This window comes from Ahaetulla prasina, chromosome 16 (assembly GCF_028640845.1).
Source record: "Ahaetulla prasina isolate Xishuangbanna chromosome 16, ASM2864084v1, whole genome shotgun sequence".
Lineage (NCBI taxonomy): Eukaryota > Metazoa > Chordata > Lepidosauria > Squamata > Colubridae > Ahaetulla > Ahaetulla prasina.
In genome coordinates, this window is record NC_080554.1 from 6180994 (window position 1) to 6197500 (window position 16507).

Below are 16507 nucleotides of genomic sequence, written 5' to 3' on the forward strand. Positions count from 1 at the left end.
AAATGCAGAGTATCAAAACTAACAATCATAATCCAAAATAATTCCTAAATTATAATCTCTCGTCACTCCACACATAATCACACTCTCAATTCCCCTCTCCTTCAGAAATAAATCTAATACAAAATATTTCCTAAATTTACTCATATGCTTCAGTATTCTTCAATAGCCATGGTTACCTAGGAATTGAATGCGAGTTCCTCCTCACACTTAGCAAGGCTTGCTTAAAAGGATACTGAAATAGTGACACGTTACCCAGGTTCTTGCCCCGCTCACCAACTTGTCTGTCTCCGAAGGTGCGTTTCCCGTGTCCTCATTGCTGCAACACAACTCGGTGGGACTCTCTTGGCCTTCTGATGGCAAACTGGGTGAGAAAAGTACAACAACAGTTCAGAAAGGTCACATCAACTCAACCCAAAAGTCGATCACCAGCTGCTTGCCCGCAGCACGAGCCACGCGTTCTCAAAGCATGCCCTTACAAAAGATCTCCAGACGTGTTGTGTCTCGCCCAATCTCACCACAGCCGGGGCCTTCTTATCTGCTTCCGAACATGGAGGAATGTTCTAGTATGCCTCCCGGCCCCAGCCCTGGCTCCATGCCCAGACAGGCTGAAGAGGAGGAAATATCTCCAGCTCCCAGCTCTGGCTCCATGCCCAGGCAAACGGAGCAACTAGACCCCTCCCCCTCCTCCACAGCATGTGAGCCTGAGGGAGGTCTATTGCCATCAGCTGCCGACTGGAGTGACCCTCGCGTCAGAAGACTTGATAGGAGGAGGCAACAGAAGGAAGGGAGGGGCAGGCCTGGATAAGTGCTGAGTCATGGAGCCACACCCCATGGCCTATATAAAGGATCTGCTTTCTGGCATTCCCTGAGTCAGGCAAAGTCTAAACATCTTGCTGAAGTCACTTTCTGGTCTCCTGCCTGCCCTGAGGACTTTGCTAGGACTTTGGCAGAGCTGCAGAGGCACGCCTGATTCGGATTTCCCTGACCTGGCCGTCAGCGGAGGAGTGGGACATGACAAGACGTTTAGGAAGCCTGCAACATCAGAAGTGGTATAATCTAACAAGCTATCATCTTCTTTTAATGACCCCATAATGCCTTCCTTGTGGGTGGAGCCTGGGTAACTGAATGGAGCTGAGTGTTTAGTGGCCAGATGCCCTTCCTGTCACCAATGCGGAGGTTGTTTTTTTTCCCCAGCAGATATATTCAACATTGTTCCCAGAGAGAGAAATATTTGCCTCTACCTAGGATTGAACTCACAGCCTCCTGTTTGTGAGGCGAGAGCTCCACCTCTAGGCCACTGCACCACTCATAGTCTAACAAGCTATACCACATGAAATTGCCAAGCTCACAGCTGCCAATTTCACAGCTGCCTGGCCAGTGACGAAATCCAATTTTTTTTACTACCGGTTCTGTGGGCGTGGCTTGGTGGGTATGGTGTGGCTTGGTGGATGTGGCAAGGGAAGGATATTGCAAAATCTCCATTCCCATCCCACTCTGGGGCAAGCCAGAGGTAGTATTTGCCAGTTCTCTTAACTACTCAAAATTTCCCCTACCGGTTCTCCGAACTGCTCAAAATTTCCGCTACCAGTTCTCCAGAACCTTCTGGATTTCCGCTTCCTAAGGGAAGGAATGTAAGCTATGAGTCGGCTTTCAGTTTAAATCTCACCTCTGCCAATAGTTCACACAGGTGTGTAAACCTTTGTGACTCAACCACAGTCTTCTGCACCCATGCAAGGGCTAATACTATGGAAGCTGAATAGCTGATGGAAACAAAATTTGTTCATACGCGTCTCCTAGATTATATGCCAGGCACTGAACCCTTCAGCTAATCCCAAGATTAAATTCTCATGTTCAGATTCGGATCAGAGTAACTCGGTATGAATGGACAACCCGGGACCTATTTAAATCAAGCCTGAAGGGTCACCTGTTCAAAACCACTGACCCTACATTCAGAACTGAACAAAATGTGCATCCTGTCAACTCGCAAAGCATCCCTAACCTGCTCTCGAGTTGCCATAGGCAAGGAGGATGGGAAACCAACAAAGCAGCACATCAGCCAAAGACAGGAGCACATTCCAGACGTATCTTTCTTAAGGCTGTCTCCCAGGGTCACCCACAGCGGCCGGAGGGGAGTGATCTCTACAACCTGCGAAATTGCTCCATTGGCGAATGTGATCAATGACACACCCTGGAGGGGAGGGGGGAAACAGGGTCATGATTGGGACCCAAAAATTACGTGGGGTCCGATTTGGCTTCACTTGGGAATGTGCCGACCTGAAGCGCCTAATAAATAACTGGATTTCTTTTGAAGCTTGGCTCGAGGCTTATGATTTAATTAGGGCATCCGTTGGAACCCTGACACATCCCTTCTAATAAGAATTGGGTAAAAACATTATTGTTTTTATGCATCCAAATAATAAGATGTCAACAAGGAAGAACCAGGGAATTATAGACCCCAGAAGCTTCTCGTGGGATTTTATGTCTTGTGATTCTAGCTACAAACTGGTCAGGGACCATTAGATGAACCTCATTCTTACGATCAACAAGCTTCTGAGTAGCTAAATACTGGGTTGAGCATTTTGGTTTTGAAGTTTGGATACTCCCCTGAAGAGGACACATTATTTTCCTCCTGATGAGCTTCAAATTAATCCTCACCAGGAGAACACTGTTATTTGAGGGCCCAGAAGTTACTTCAGGGTGGATGGAGCTGGCCACACCCACCATGAGATTCCCTGTATAAACATCTATGGAGATTCTCAGTCCTCCAAGTCATGGTTGTCCCAAAGGTGCAACCTTGAAGGACTGAAAAAGTTGCCTCTGGGGGGGGAAAAAAAAACGCCTTTGGGACAACCATGGATGACTGAGGATCTCCATAAATATTTAACTATGCCAGAGCTGAAGAAGCTTCTTGGATGAGAAGGGAAATGTCGTGTCCCACTCCTCCGCTGACGACCGGGTCAGGGAAATCCGAATCAGGCGTGCCTCTGCAGCTCTGCCAAAGTCCTAGCAAAGTTCTCAAGGCAGGCAGGAGACCAGAAAGTGACTTCAGCAAGATATGTTTAGACTTTGCCTGACTCAGAGAATGCCAGAAAGCAGGTCCTTTATATAGGCCATGGGGTGTGGCTCCATGACTCAGCACTTATCCAGGCCTGCCCCTCCCTTCCTTCTGTCGCCGCCGCCTATCAGTTCTTCTGAAGCGAGGGTCACTCCAGTCTGCAGCTGTTGGTAATTGACCTTCCTCAGGCTCACATGCTGTGGAGGAGGGGAGGGGTCTAGTTGCTCCGTTTGTCTGGGCATGGAGCCAGAGCTGGGGGCTGGAGGTACTTCTTCCTCCTCAGCCTGTCTGGGCATGGAGCCAGGGCTGGGGCCGGGAGGCATACTAGGACATTCCTCAGCGTTCGGAAGCAGATAAGAAGGCCCCGGCTGCGGTGAAAGCGGGCGAGACACAACAGGAAATGTCTTCAGAGGAAAACCAAGAAAGGCCAGTTGCCTCTTGGAAAAAGCGACTTTGGGATCCCTATTTAAGCCTTCCGTCGGGTTTTAAGGCTATTGGTGAGACAACCTGCGGCTGCTTTTCCAAAAAAAATCATTTAGAGCTTCGTCAAGATCCTGGCCTCCCTTGCGAACTTCAGCCTTACCCTTTGGAGTCAAGACTATGAATGGAACAGCTCCTGCCGTGGACGGTGAGATGGGGCCGCTGGGATTTAGTCCTCTTTTTCTTGCTACGCTTCTTCTTCTTCTGTCGAGGCTGCTTAATGATCTGGGCTGAGTTGGGCTCCACGGTGGTAGGTTTCTTGTCCTTCATCAGGGCAATCCTGGATGGACTTCTCTGCCGTGTCTTGGTTCCCATGGGCCTGTTGACACAAGGGGAGGAAGGAACGAACCGAGTTTAAGGTTTTCGATGGCCCTTCTGATTCCAATGTACTTCATCTGAAGTTCCTAAGGCTCCAGCCTCTGGTGTCTCAACAGGCTAATGCAGTCTGTTATTAACGGCAGCAGCCTGCAATTACTGCAGGTTCAAGCCCCACCAGGCCCAAGGTTGACTCAGCCTTCCATCCTTTATAAGGTAGGTAAAATGAGGACCCAGATTGTTGGGGGCAATAAAAGTTGACTTAGTATATAATATACAAATGGATGAAGACTATTGCTTGACATAGTGTCAGCCGCCCTGAGTCTTCGGAGAAGGGCAGGATATAAATGCAAATAAAAAAAAAACTGCTGATGAAGGTTAGTGGGAGTCACTGTGTAGGGGAACAATTCCTGCTCCTACCACCAGATTACCCGGATGCATCGTTTCTGCAATAGCGATAGCCCATAGACTTATATACTGCTTCGCAGTGCTATGCAGCCCTCTCTAAGCAGTTTACGGAGTCAGCCTCTTGTTCCCAACTATCTGGGTCCTCGTTTCACCGACCTCGGAAGGACGGAAGGCTGAGTCAACCTTGAACTGGTTCAGGATCGAACTGGCAGTGAGCAGAGTTAGCCTGCAATATTACATTCTAACCACTGCGCACCATGAAAGGAAGGAAAGAAAGGAAGGAAGGTGGAGAGGAAGGAAGGAGTAAGAAAGTAAGTGAAGGAAGGAAGGAAAGAAGGAAGAGAAGGAGAAAAGCAATAGCAATAGCATTTAGACATATATACCACTTCACAGTGCTTATCCTGCCCTCTCTAAGCGGTTTACAGAGCCAGCCTAGTGCCCACAACAATCTGGGTCCTCATTTTACCCACCTTGGAAGGACGGAAGGCTGAGTCAACCTTGAACTGGTCAGGATCGAACTCCTGGCAGTGAGCAGAGTTAACCTGCAATATTACATTCTAACCACTGTGCACCATGGAAGGAAGGACAGGAAGGAAGGAAGGAAGGAAGGAAGGAAGGAAGGAAGGGAAGGAGAAAAGGAAGAGCAATAGCAATAGCATTTAGACATATATACCATATATACCACTTCACAGTGTTTTTCCTCTCCTCTCTAAGCAGTTTACAGAGTCAGCCTCTTGCCCCCAACAATCTGGGTCCACATTTTACCCACCTCAGAAGGATGGAAGGCTGAGTCAACCTTGCACCTGGTGAGATTCGATCTGCCAAATTGCAGGCAGCCGGCAGTCAGCAGAAGTAGCCTGCAGTACTGCACTCTAACCACTGTGCCACCGTGGCTCACAAACCTTTGCAGGTTTGGAGAACACCAAGCCAGGGTGGGCCGAATGAACATTTCTTCCACCATTCCCCCTTCACCTCACTCTAATAAAATCTCGGTTGTAGCTGAATATGCCACTCTATCCCCAACAGGGAAGCCAAACCCAATTTTTGCTAATCTAGCTCGGTTCTGATTGTGGAAATTCTAGGTGGACTAAATTGCATGGTTCATCTGAATTGGGCAAAACACTCTGGCTTGCTCTTAACCTTTGCATGTCCTTTAAAACTTGATTAGGACAAAGAGAAAGAATTGATTTTCATCCTCCGTGCACTTACCATCTTGATCTAAAGCTGAGTAAGACAGGAATCGCCCACCTTTTAGCGTTTCTCCTAGCCTTCCTCAATGCTGTTGCGGCGGCTTTTCTAGAGTTAAACCTTACGTATATTGGGTGAAACGGCTTTGTGAAATTGTGTGTAGGCTCCTGAGTTCGTTAGATAATACCCAGCGGTGGGATTCAAGTAATTTAACAACCGGTTCTCTGCCCTAATGATTTCTTCCAACAACCAGTTCACCAAACTGCTCAGAAAGTTAACAACCGGTTCTCCCGAAGTGGTGCGAACTGGCTGAATCCCACCACTGATAATACCCCTTCGATCGGCGTTATCTAAAATTGAATTATTCTGCTTTCCTGCTCCCCAACATAAAAATTCTGTATAAATTGGATTTTTTAAAAAAAATTAGTTTCCCACTTTTTGGTAAAACCAGGAATTTTCAAACTGAGGTTGACTAAACCTCAGTGGCCGGATTGACAGTACTTTAACCCCCAGCCAATCAACTCGTTTAAAAGAGAGGTGAAATGACCATTCCTGATCTAAATCTTTTTAAGATCCCATAATCGAATCCTTTCAAGTCGAATCTTGAAAAGACTACCCAGCGCAAAAATGAACAGATGGGACGCCTAAGATGAATCTCCGTAAACAAGAGGAAACAAGAGTTTTGGTGAGGATGCGAAGTAGGGAAATGTCAGATACAGGCACGCGACTTACTCGTGATTGATTGCTGGTTTCGCAGCCGAGGCACAACGAGACACTTAAAAACAACAAGAGCAAAAACCTTGGGTAAAATAGGGCCATGGGGAAAAGCATTGGGCACTCGAGATCCAAAGATGGGCTATCAAGTGAAGCAGTCTCTGGATCTCAGCAACTGCCTCTGTTGCTATGGAAACAGGATTCCACCAAGCTCCCTGGTCCTCTCTTTGCTTTTTGCATCTTATGTAGGTTTTCTAACTGTGCACCACTCAAGTATCCTCTGGTTCTTTTGAAACAGAGAAAGAAGCAGCCAACATATCAAGAAATAGGGACTTACTTTGACAGGGACTCTGGTATGTGTGAAAAATGATCCAACTTGGGTTTGTTTATAGAGTGCTTCTTTTTTTTTTTAAAAAAAAGTGAGAATTAAGAAACCAGCTCATTGTGGTGTTTTTTTTTTAAAGGCGTTCTAATTAATTAATTAATCAATTAAGGGATGCAGTGGCTCAGTGGCTAAGACACTGAGCTTGTCGATCAGAAAGGTTGGCAGTTCAGCAGTTCGAATCCTTAGTGCCGTGCAATGGGGTGAGCTCCCGTGACTTGCCCCAGTTTCTGTCAACCTAGCAGTTCGAAAGCACGTTAAAAATGCAAGTAGAAAAATAGGGACCACCTTTGGTGGGAAGGGAAACAGCATTCCGTGCGCCTTTGGCGTTGAGTCATGCCGGCCACATGACCACGGAGACGTCTTCGGACAGCGCTGGCTCTTCGGCTTTGAAACAGAGATGAGCACCGCCCCCTAGAGTCGAGAACGACTAGTACATATGTGCGAGGGGAACCTTTACCTTTACCTTTTAATTTATTAGAGGATAACCCTTTACGTCAACTTGACATCTGATGAGGTTATGTCTATATTTTTTGCTAAGTTGGCAAGACTGAAGTGTTTTGTCATTGATTTCTTTCGGCCTGCGTATTTTATTTCAATCTTACTTGAAATTATTATTTTGTTCTTCTTTATTCTTGGGGGTGGTTTAGATAAATCCAGACCAACACAATGTTTTGGGCAAATCCCTGCAAATGGATTTATTTTGTAACCCATGAACCTTCCTTAAATTCAGCATACGAAGGCAATAAAACTTCAAAGCAAAACCTGAAGGTTTTCTGCTTTCAATAGGGGGTTGGACTAGAAGACCTCCGAGGTCCCTTTCAGCTCTATGCTTCTATGTTCTAAATGTTCTTTGTGTCCAGAGAACAAATGCAGAGTCAAACCTGAGCCTACTGTAAATGATTTTTAACTAAAAAGAGAGGTGGGGGGAAAGGATTTGGCTAAATTTCATTTTATTTTCCCATTCTTTGCCATGAAGACTGTCGCCGGAACAGAACAGAATAACAGAGTTGGAAGGGACCTTGGAGGTCTTCTAGTCCAACCCCCTGCTCAGACCGAAAACCCTATAGCATTTCAGACAAACGGCTGTCCAATCTCTTCTTAAAAAAAACTCCAGTGAGGAGCATCCATGACTGCTGAAGGTAAGCCCTTCCACTGATTAATTGCCCTAACAGTCAGGAAATTTCTCTTTAATTCCAGTTTGCTTCTCTCCTTGCTTAGTTTCCATCCATTGCTTCTTGTTCTGGCTTCTAGTGCTTTGGAGAATAATTTGATCCCCTCTTTTTTGTGGCAGCCCCTCAAATACTGGAATACTGCTATTATGTCACCTTTAGTCCTTCTTTTCATTAAACTAAACATACCCAATTCCTCCAATCGTTCTTCATGTGTTTTAAACGCCAGTTCCCTCCCTTGATCTCCACCAACAGAAACAGGAAGCCCAAAATTCATGGCTGGAAACCAGTTTGAGCTTATTTCGGGCTGGCTGAGATGTAGGACCAGATGAGTCTTCAACCTGAGCTATAGCATAAGAAGAAGGAGAGAGATGGAAAGGGAGAAGGAGGGAGAGAGAAAGGAGAAAGGGAAGAGGAGAGGAGGAAAGGTAGGGGAAATAAGAGTAGGAGAGAAGATTAGATAGGGAGGGTGGAGGGGGAGAAAGGAAGGAGAAGTAGAGAAGGAGTAGAAGAGGAGAGAAGAAAGGTAGGAAGAAAGGAGGGAGAGGAGAAGAAAGGATTGCTGTGAAAAGGAAAAGATGAAATGGAAGAAAGGCAACCCTGAATATATTTGAATATTATTAGGATAAAAATTGAAATAGTTAAAAAAAAAAGAATGAAAGAGAATGAACGCGAATAAAAATGGAGAAATTAGAACTCGAGGGCGAAAGAAGACGTGCCTTAATAAAATGAGCAAGGAAATATTAGGAAATGAATAAAAACTATGAAAAAAGAATATTTTGGCAAAAAACTGTAACTAAGTAAAATATATTGAATTGTATAAGATATCATGTCTGTGTGTAGCGGGGGAAACTAAAAAAATCAATAAAAACTTGTTCTAAAAAAAAAAACCTCCTGAGCTACAGCATCTCTCTCTCCCTGCAGTGGACCTAGGCTTTAAAAAAAAAAAACACACACACATTGCCAAAAATGTATTTCAACAGCATGTCGATTTAAGAGCTCTGCGTTAAAGACACAGGAAGGACAGATCTATATGTCAAACGAGGAGGAGAAATGAAAGCATTCCCTTCGTAGCAACCCAGCACGGATCCCAAGTTAAATGCATTATTCCAATTATTCCTTTTATTTTTTTTCCCTGAAGGTGGGGTGGGGCTCTGTCATTTTGCAAAAAAGGGGGAGCGAATCAGATTCTCTCTCTCTCTCTCTCTCTCTCTTTCCCTGCAGTTCTTCCTTCATCCAGAGGGAATCTCGACGGAAGAGCAGAGCAAGAAAAATGCTTTTGTCTCGTGGGCGTGCATCTCCTGCGAAGAAGCATCAATGCATAAAACATCACCGGTGAAGGATGGAGACCGCGAGGAGCTTGCGGCAGCTTGGAGGCTGAGGAGAAACCGGAGGTGAGCCGAGCAAGCCATGGTCTCCCGTCGCACGATTTTGCTCACTGGCTTCACAACTGGCCGGCATCATCGCCCCCGTGGAGTGGCTGCTCGCCAGGGGCTGAATTTGGGGACGGAAAGGAGAAATTGCTAGCCAAGATCGTCCTTCTCTGGACCGCCAGCATCCATGACCCCCAGGCCCAATGAAGCGGGCTCTGAGGAGCCACAGATGGACCCAGCTGTCCTCATCTTTCTCCTGTATCTGATGATCATCCATGAGCTGGTGAGTGGCTGGATGGAATACCAGAAGCAGGCCACCAAGCCGAAGAAGCAGGCTGGTCCTCCATGGTCAGGCAGGTAAGGTCTTGGTGGGTTTGTGGGTCTGTATGCGCTGACGCGGTGGCTCGGCGGCTAAGACGCTGAGTGTGTCGATCGAAAGGTCGGCAGTTCAGCGGTTCGAATCCCTAGCGCCGCGTTAACGGGGTGAGCTCCCGTTACTCCTCCCAGCTTCTGCCAACCTAGCAGTTCGAAAGCACGTTAAAAAAAAAAGGCAAGTAGAAAAATAGGGACCACCTTTGGTGGGAAGGGAACAGCATTCCGTGCGCCTTTGGCGTTGAGTCATGCCAGCCACATGATCACGGAGACGTCTTCGGACAGCGCTGCCTCTTCGGCTTTGAAAGGGAGATGAGCACCGCCCCCTAGAGTCGGGAACGACTAGCACAAATGTGCTAGGGGAACCTTTACTTTTATGCGCTGAAGGGGGCTGTGCTCATGGCTTGGCATCTTTTGGTGAGGGCAGAAGGGTGCCAGCTTTGGCTCCAACCCTCTTTCCAGACCTTCTGTCAGTTTTGGAAGGCAATTTTTAATGCTGCCATTTGGACTGGGACTTTTTTACATCCTGACGGCATGCTTCGCCACTGAACTACGGCTCCGCTGCTGCTCTCTCAAAGCAAGCAGAGATGCTAGTCCTCAAGGTTTAGGAGAAAGGGCAGAATTAAGAAGGAAAAGATGGGAGCGGCGGAAGGCACTTTATTTTGAGGCAGCTCTGGGTTCAAACCTTCTTTCCAGACAGTCCTTGGAGATGCTGCCATTGGAAGCCCGGAGTCTCTGCACCCGAAGGGTGGGTGTGCTTCCCCACTAAGCTATGGCTCTCTCAAAATGAGCAAAGATTCTAGTCCTCATGTTTTGGAAGAAAGGACAGAATTAAGAAGGAAACGATGGGAACATTGGAAAGCACTTTATTTTGAGTCAGACCAATGTCTACCCAATCCAGCGAAATCAGTACAAGCTCTGGAGATTCAGTCTTTTCCATCCTCACCTGGAAACACTGAGGGTTGAGTTAGATACAAGAAATGCTGCTGTTTTCCCAATGATTTAAGATTCTAGTCCTCATGGCTTTGAGTAAAGAACAGAGCTAAGTCAGAATGTGTTCAACGACACCAATGTTTCTAGACTCGTAGGGTTTCAATTTACAGCTCCTGTGCCACTTCACCTAGGTGTTACTACCGAGTTGTTTGCACATTCTACTTTGTGAGGTGTTTCTGAACTGTAGCACACACCCCGGCAGGTGACACACAAACACACACACACACATACACTTGCATTCACATATTATCACCTTACTCTGCGCCAGCTAGGCTGGGATCAGTGAAATTGGTTCAGCCGTGTCCAAGTTGTTCAATGAATATTGAAACTTTTGTTGAAATCCACTTCCCGCCCCCTCCTCCACAACAGAAAGAAATTCCTAGAAAGTGTGCAGAGCAGAGCCACAAAAAGAGGATAAAGGGTTGGGTGGTTGTTGTTGTTAGTTGTGAAGTCGTGTCCAACCCATCGTGACCCCATGGACAATGTTCCTCCAGGCCTTCCTGTCCTCTACCATCCTCTGGAGTCCATTCAAGCTCATGCCTACTGCTTCAGTGACTCCATCCAGCCACCTCATTCTCTGTCGTACCGTTCTTCTTTTTCCCACAATCTTTCCCAGCATGAGGCTCTTCTCCAGTGAGTCCTTCCTTCTCATTAGGTGGCCAAAGGCTTTGAGTTTCCTCTTCAGGATCTGGCCTTCTAAAGAGCAGTCAGGGTTGATCTCCTGGTTGGATGGCCTTGCAGTCCAAGGGACTCACAGGAGTCTTTTCCAGCACCATCGTTCAAAGGCCTCCATTCTTTGGCGCTCAGCCTTCCTTATGGTCCAACTTCCACAACCATCCATTGCAACTGGGAAAACCATAGCCTAGGTTTAGGTTTAGGGAACTGGGTATGTCTAGCCTAATGATGAGCAGGATCTTGGGTGACATGATCATTGTCCTGAGGGGCTGTCGCAGAAAAGAGGGGACTGATTAATTCTTCAAAGCACCAGAGGGTAGGACAAGAAGCAATGGGTGGAAGATGATCAGAAGGAGATCCAACCTAGAAATGAGAAATTTCCTGACAGTGAGAATGGATTAATCAAGGGAACACAACTCCTGGAGTTGTGGTGCTCCATCAGTGGAGGTCTTTAAAAAAAGAAAAAAGAAAAAGAATGGACAGCCAGAGTAATATTGTCCATGATAGAATAAGATCTCCTTCCTCATGGTACCCTATTTCTTCTTTCCTTGCTTAGTTTGCATTAGCTTCTACTGCTTAGTTTTGAATTAGTTTCTACAGGACAAGAAGCAATGAATGGAAACTAATCAAGGAGAGAAGCAACTTAGAACTAAGGAGAAATTTTCTGACGGTGAGAACAATTAACCAGTGGAACGCCTTGCTGCCAGAAGTTGTGGATGCTCCATCACTGGAGGTTTTAAAGAAGAGTCTGGACAGCCATTTGTCTGAAATGGTATAGGTTCTTCTGCTTGAGCAGCGGGTTGGACTAGAAGACCTCCAAGGTCCCTTCCAACTCTGTCATTCTATTCTATTCTATTCTATTCTATTCTATTCTATTCTATTCCAATCCATACCATACCATACCATACCATACCATACCATACCATACCATACCATACCATACCATACCATACCATACCATACCATACCATACCATACCATACCATCCATTGTAATGCTTGCTAAAATTATTTAATCCCCACATTTTTAATATTTGGTGTCTTTTTCAGCATCTCTTCCCAAGGAAACCGTTCAAGCGTGTCTCACTCATTGGCTTATCCAGTGCCACGAGAGCGATCCAAGGACTGGAGGAAGCCAGGCAGAATCATCCGGAAAGCGTAAAACCGACTTCACGATCTCAATCCACCAGGTCTCGGCTAAGGAAGCTGTCAAGAACGGCCAACTGGAGATCTCCACACTGATCCTGGCTGTGCGGCTGTTCTGTCTAACTGCGATTGAATTCGGAGCGTCTTCCAAACAGCTTCGCATTGTAGATCCAAGATCAGACAGCGCACCTGAGCTCACCGAATGAAACAGGTATCGGTAAATAGCGGAGTACAGTTGACATGGCGCTTTTAGCCTCATCCAGAGGAACCAATGAACCAATCCTCACAGTGGATAAGCATTGTATCTTCTCAAGCATGTGGCAGAACGAAGAAGACTGCTTGAATGGATGACCGTGGAACAGACCAAGTGTTGTGGCCCGCCGGCGGCCAGCGGAGCTGGCAGCAGAGTCGGACAATGAGGAGGTTGGAAAGGAACTTGGGCCCATTCTGGGGGCTGGGGAAAGCTCAGACAAGGGCTCTGCGTCTGAGGCAGAGAGGGAGTTAGACAGCAGGAAGGCAGAGGAACAGCTGGAGCTTGTTCCCAGTGTGTGCATGCACAGAAGACAAGAACAACTCAGAAAGCAGGGTCGACTCAGGAGTAAAGCCACACCTTGGAGGTGATTGGCCCCTGCCATAGGAAACAAAAGAGGAGCGAACAGGGATGGGACTTTTGCAAGAAACAATTCGTTCATTCCGTGACTCTGAGAGACTCTGTACCAAGTTTTGCCTTGTACTGCGGTTGGAAACAAGTTATGTGGCAGCTTGCCACAAGAGATAAGGTCTGTGTTGATAGATATTCCTTTGAAAAACTGTTTGGACAAGACTTGCTGACTGTGACTGAACGTAATTCACAGTCGTGTAAAATAAAAAAGGTTTTGCCGGGACCAATTCCTGCCTCCTGCTTGTTAAGGGAGCCTAGGTCAGAATACCAAGATGGACAAAGAAAGGGATGCAAGAAAGCACTAAGTCCCTGAAGAAATTAGAGTATTAAAACATTGGGAGGTGGCAGTGGAAGTTGAGGTACAGGGGGGGTGACCTCAAGATGTAGGTGACACAGGGATTGACTAGTGGAAGGAGAAGATGAAGAGCACGGGAATTAACATAGTGCCAAGGAAGAAGTTATGAAGAAGTCTGCCAGGACAGAAACATCTCCGTTCTCCTCTGTTAACCCTAGTAATTGTAATCATCCTTGGTTTGGGCAACCATCAACCACTGGAGCAATTCCTATCCAAACTTCTCTTCTCAGCACTCTTCTACCTGGTAGCAACTTCTGATCCTCCTCAGCTTCCCTTCTTCTTGTCCTCTTTGAAGAAACTCCTATTGAGTGTTCAAACTTTCTACAAGACCTGCTATTCTTCTCCACCCTCAAGACCTCGACCATCAATGACTTGCCGATGTGTTTTTGAGGACTCACCCATCCATCAGAGCTGTCTGTCCATCATGTCCTTGATCTTATAGACTCGTCCCTGAGATCTCTTCCTTCTTTTGTTTAGCATCTCCTTGACTTCCTGTCAAGAGATTTATGTTGCCGAATGTCAGTTTTGAATACCAACCCGATGCAGACGATTGCTGTCATCGTTGTCATCTTTGCCGTGTGCTTTCATTCTGCTTTGTCAGAGCCATGGTTGCAAATGGGCCGTAATAGCTCAGGCTGTTAGAAGCCTGTTATTAGAACACAGCAGCCTGCAATTACTGCAGGTTCAAGCCCGGCCCGAGGTTGACTCAGCCTTCCATCCTTTATAAGGTAGGTAAAATGAGGACCCAGATTGTTGGGGGGGCAATAAGTTGACTTTGTAAATACACAAATAGAATGAGACTATTGCCTTATACACTGTAAGCCGCCCTGAGTCTTCGGAGAAGGGCGGGATATAAATGTAAATAAATAAATGAATAAATAATAAATAAATAAATGGTGAGATCATTCCAGATGTCATGTGGAGAAGGTCCAAGTCGGTGGCCAACTCTTGACTTGACTTCTTCATCCACAATCGGGTCATGGGAAAATCGAACACATGTTGTCGAGGTTCCCTATGGAGAACATTTGTTTCTAAGTGTTAGAAAACCTTTTGGTGAGAAGACAAAATAGCATGAGAATTGATGCTTAGTAAATCATGAAAGGCGAATAAGAATCTTCAATACTTGACTGTTGCGTCTTCCATTTAGCTTCTATCCTACTTCCAAAAAATAATAATAAGATAGTTGCCAGTGAGGTTTGATGTCAAGCAGTGGTGAAATTCAATTTTTTTACTACCAGTTCTGTGGCCGTGGCTTGGTGGGCGTGGCAGGGGAAGGATGCTGCAAAATCCCCATTCCCTCCCCACTCCTGGGGGGAAGGATATTGCAAAATCCCCATTCCCACCTCACTCCTGGGGGAAGGATTTTGCAAAATCTGCATTCCCACCCCACTCTGGGGCCAGCCAGAGATGGCATTTGCTGGTTCTCCGAACTACTCAAAATTTCCTCGACTGGGGAAACACCATTTCACCGCTGATATCAAGGTAATCTGAGCCTTTACTAAGATTTTTCTTCTTTTCAAACCCTGTTAGATTTTTTAAAAATATATGCATGGAGTCATGTATTCATGGAGGCCAAACTGAAATTCATGGGCATTAGAATAGAACAGAATAGAATAGAATAGAAGTTAACTTAAGAAGTTAACTTAATTAGTAAGTTAACTTAAAAAACAACAACAGATTAGCAGTCTTCCAATATCTAACGGGTTGCAACGAAAAAGAGGGAGTCAACCGATTCTCCAAAGCACCTGAATTCAGACAGGACAAGAAGTGACGGATGGAAACTGATCAAGGAGAGAAGCAACCTAGAACTAAGGAGAGATTTTCTAATAGGGAGAACAATAAATCAACAGAACGACTTGCCTCCAGAAGTTGTAAGTGCTCCATCACTGGAGGTTTTCAAGAAGAGATTGGACAACCATTTGCCTGGAATGGTCTAAGGTGTCCTGCTTGAGCAGGGGGTTAGACTAGAAGACCTCCGAGGTCCCTTCCAATTTTTGTTATTCTGTTAATATGAACTTGGACACCAGGTGGTGCTCCATGTAAACTCCCCTGAGGAAATTTCAGTATTAGGGTTACTTTCTAATTGTGTCCAAAGAAAATACATTGTGATATCAGAGGTGGGGTTTCAGCAGGTTCTGACCAGTTCTGGAGAACCGGTAGCGGAAATTTTTGAGTCGTTCCGAGAACCGGGTAGTAAAAATTCTGACTGGCCCCATCTATTCTCTGTCTCCTGAGTCCCAGCTGATTGGGAGGGAATGGGGATTTTGCAGTATCCTTCCCCTGGAGTGGGGAGGGAATGGGGATTTTGCAGTATCCTTCCCCTGCCACGCCCACCAAGTCACGCCTACAGAACTGGTAGTAAAAGTTTTTGAAACCCATCACTGTGTGATACCCTTCTACACAAGGGTATTTGTGTACAATGGGGATTATGAACTAACTAACTTCCTTCCTTCCTTCCTTCCTTCCTTCCTCTCCTCTCCCTCCTTTCTTTCTCCTTCCTTTACTCCTTCATTCTTTCCTTCCTTCCTTCCTTCCTTCCTTTCTCCCTCCCTTCTTTCCTTCCTCCCTCCCTCTCCTCTCCCTCTTTTCTTTCTCCTTCCTTTCCTCCCTCCTCATTCCTTTCTTCCTTCCTTCCTTCCTTCGTTCCTTCCTTCCTCTCCCTCCTTCCTTTCTCCTTCCTTTCCTCCCTTCTTATTCCTTCCTTTCCCCCTCCCTCTCTTCCTCCCTCTATTGTCTGGATGGATAGATAGATAGGTAGATAGATAGATAGATAGATAGATAGATAGATAGATAGATAGATAGATAGATAGATGCAGATTCAGCCGGTTCTCTCCGGTTTGGGAAAACCGGTAGTGCTGACTGCCCGGATGTAATGACGTCCTATTTAGCCACGTTTTAGAGGCCGTGTGCATGCGCGGAAGGCGCGTGTGTGAGCAAAGAGCATGCGCGGAAGGCCGAGCATGCATGGAAGGTGCACGCCCTCACATTTTCCGAAATGGTAGGGAAGGTAAGTGAATCCCATCTCTGGTTGAATGAATGGATTGATAGCTGGATGGATGGCTAGAAGGGAGGGAAGATGGATGGATGGATGGATGGAAGGCTGGATACCTCATTTGATCTCACAATTCAGCTAAATCTCCAGTAAGGAAATGTCTCCTGGGACCTTCAATTATGGCTCAACAGGCTAATGCAGTCTGTTATTAACACAGCTGCCTGCAA

General features: G+C 46.1%; 1 long non-coding RNA gene across 1 annotated transcript; it reads left to right on the forward strand.

Annotated features, from left to right (window-relative positions):
• The first annotated feature begins 3301 nt into the window (after positions 1-3301).
• Positions 3302-14157, forward strand: LOC131185978 (uncharacterized). Its single transcript, XR_009152285.1, has 4 exons — positions 3302-6131; positions 7522-7684; positions 8939-9444; positions 12177-14157. It is a non-coding gene; the product is annotated as an uncharacterized LOC131185978 (long non-coding RNA).
• The last annotated feature ends 2350 nt before the right edge of the window (positions 14158-16507 follow it).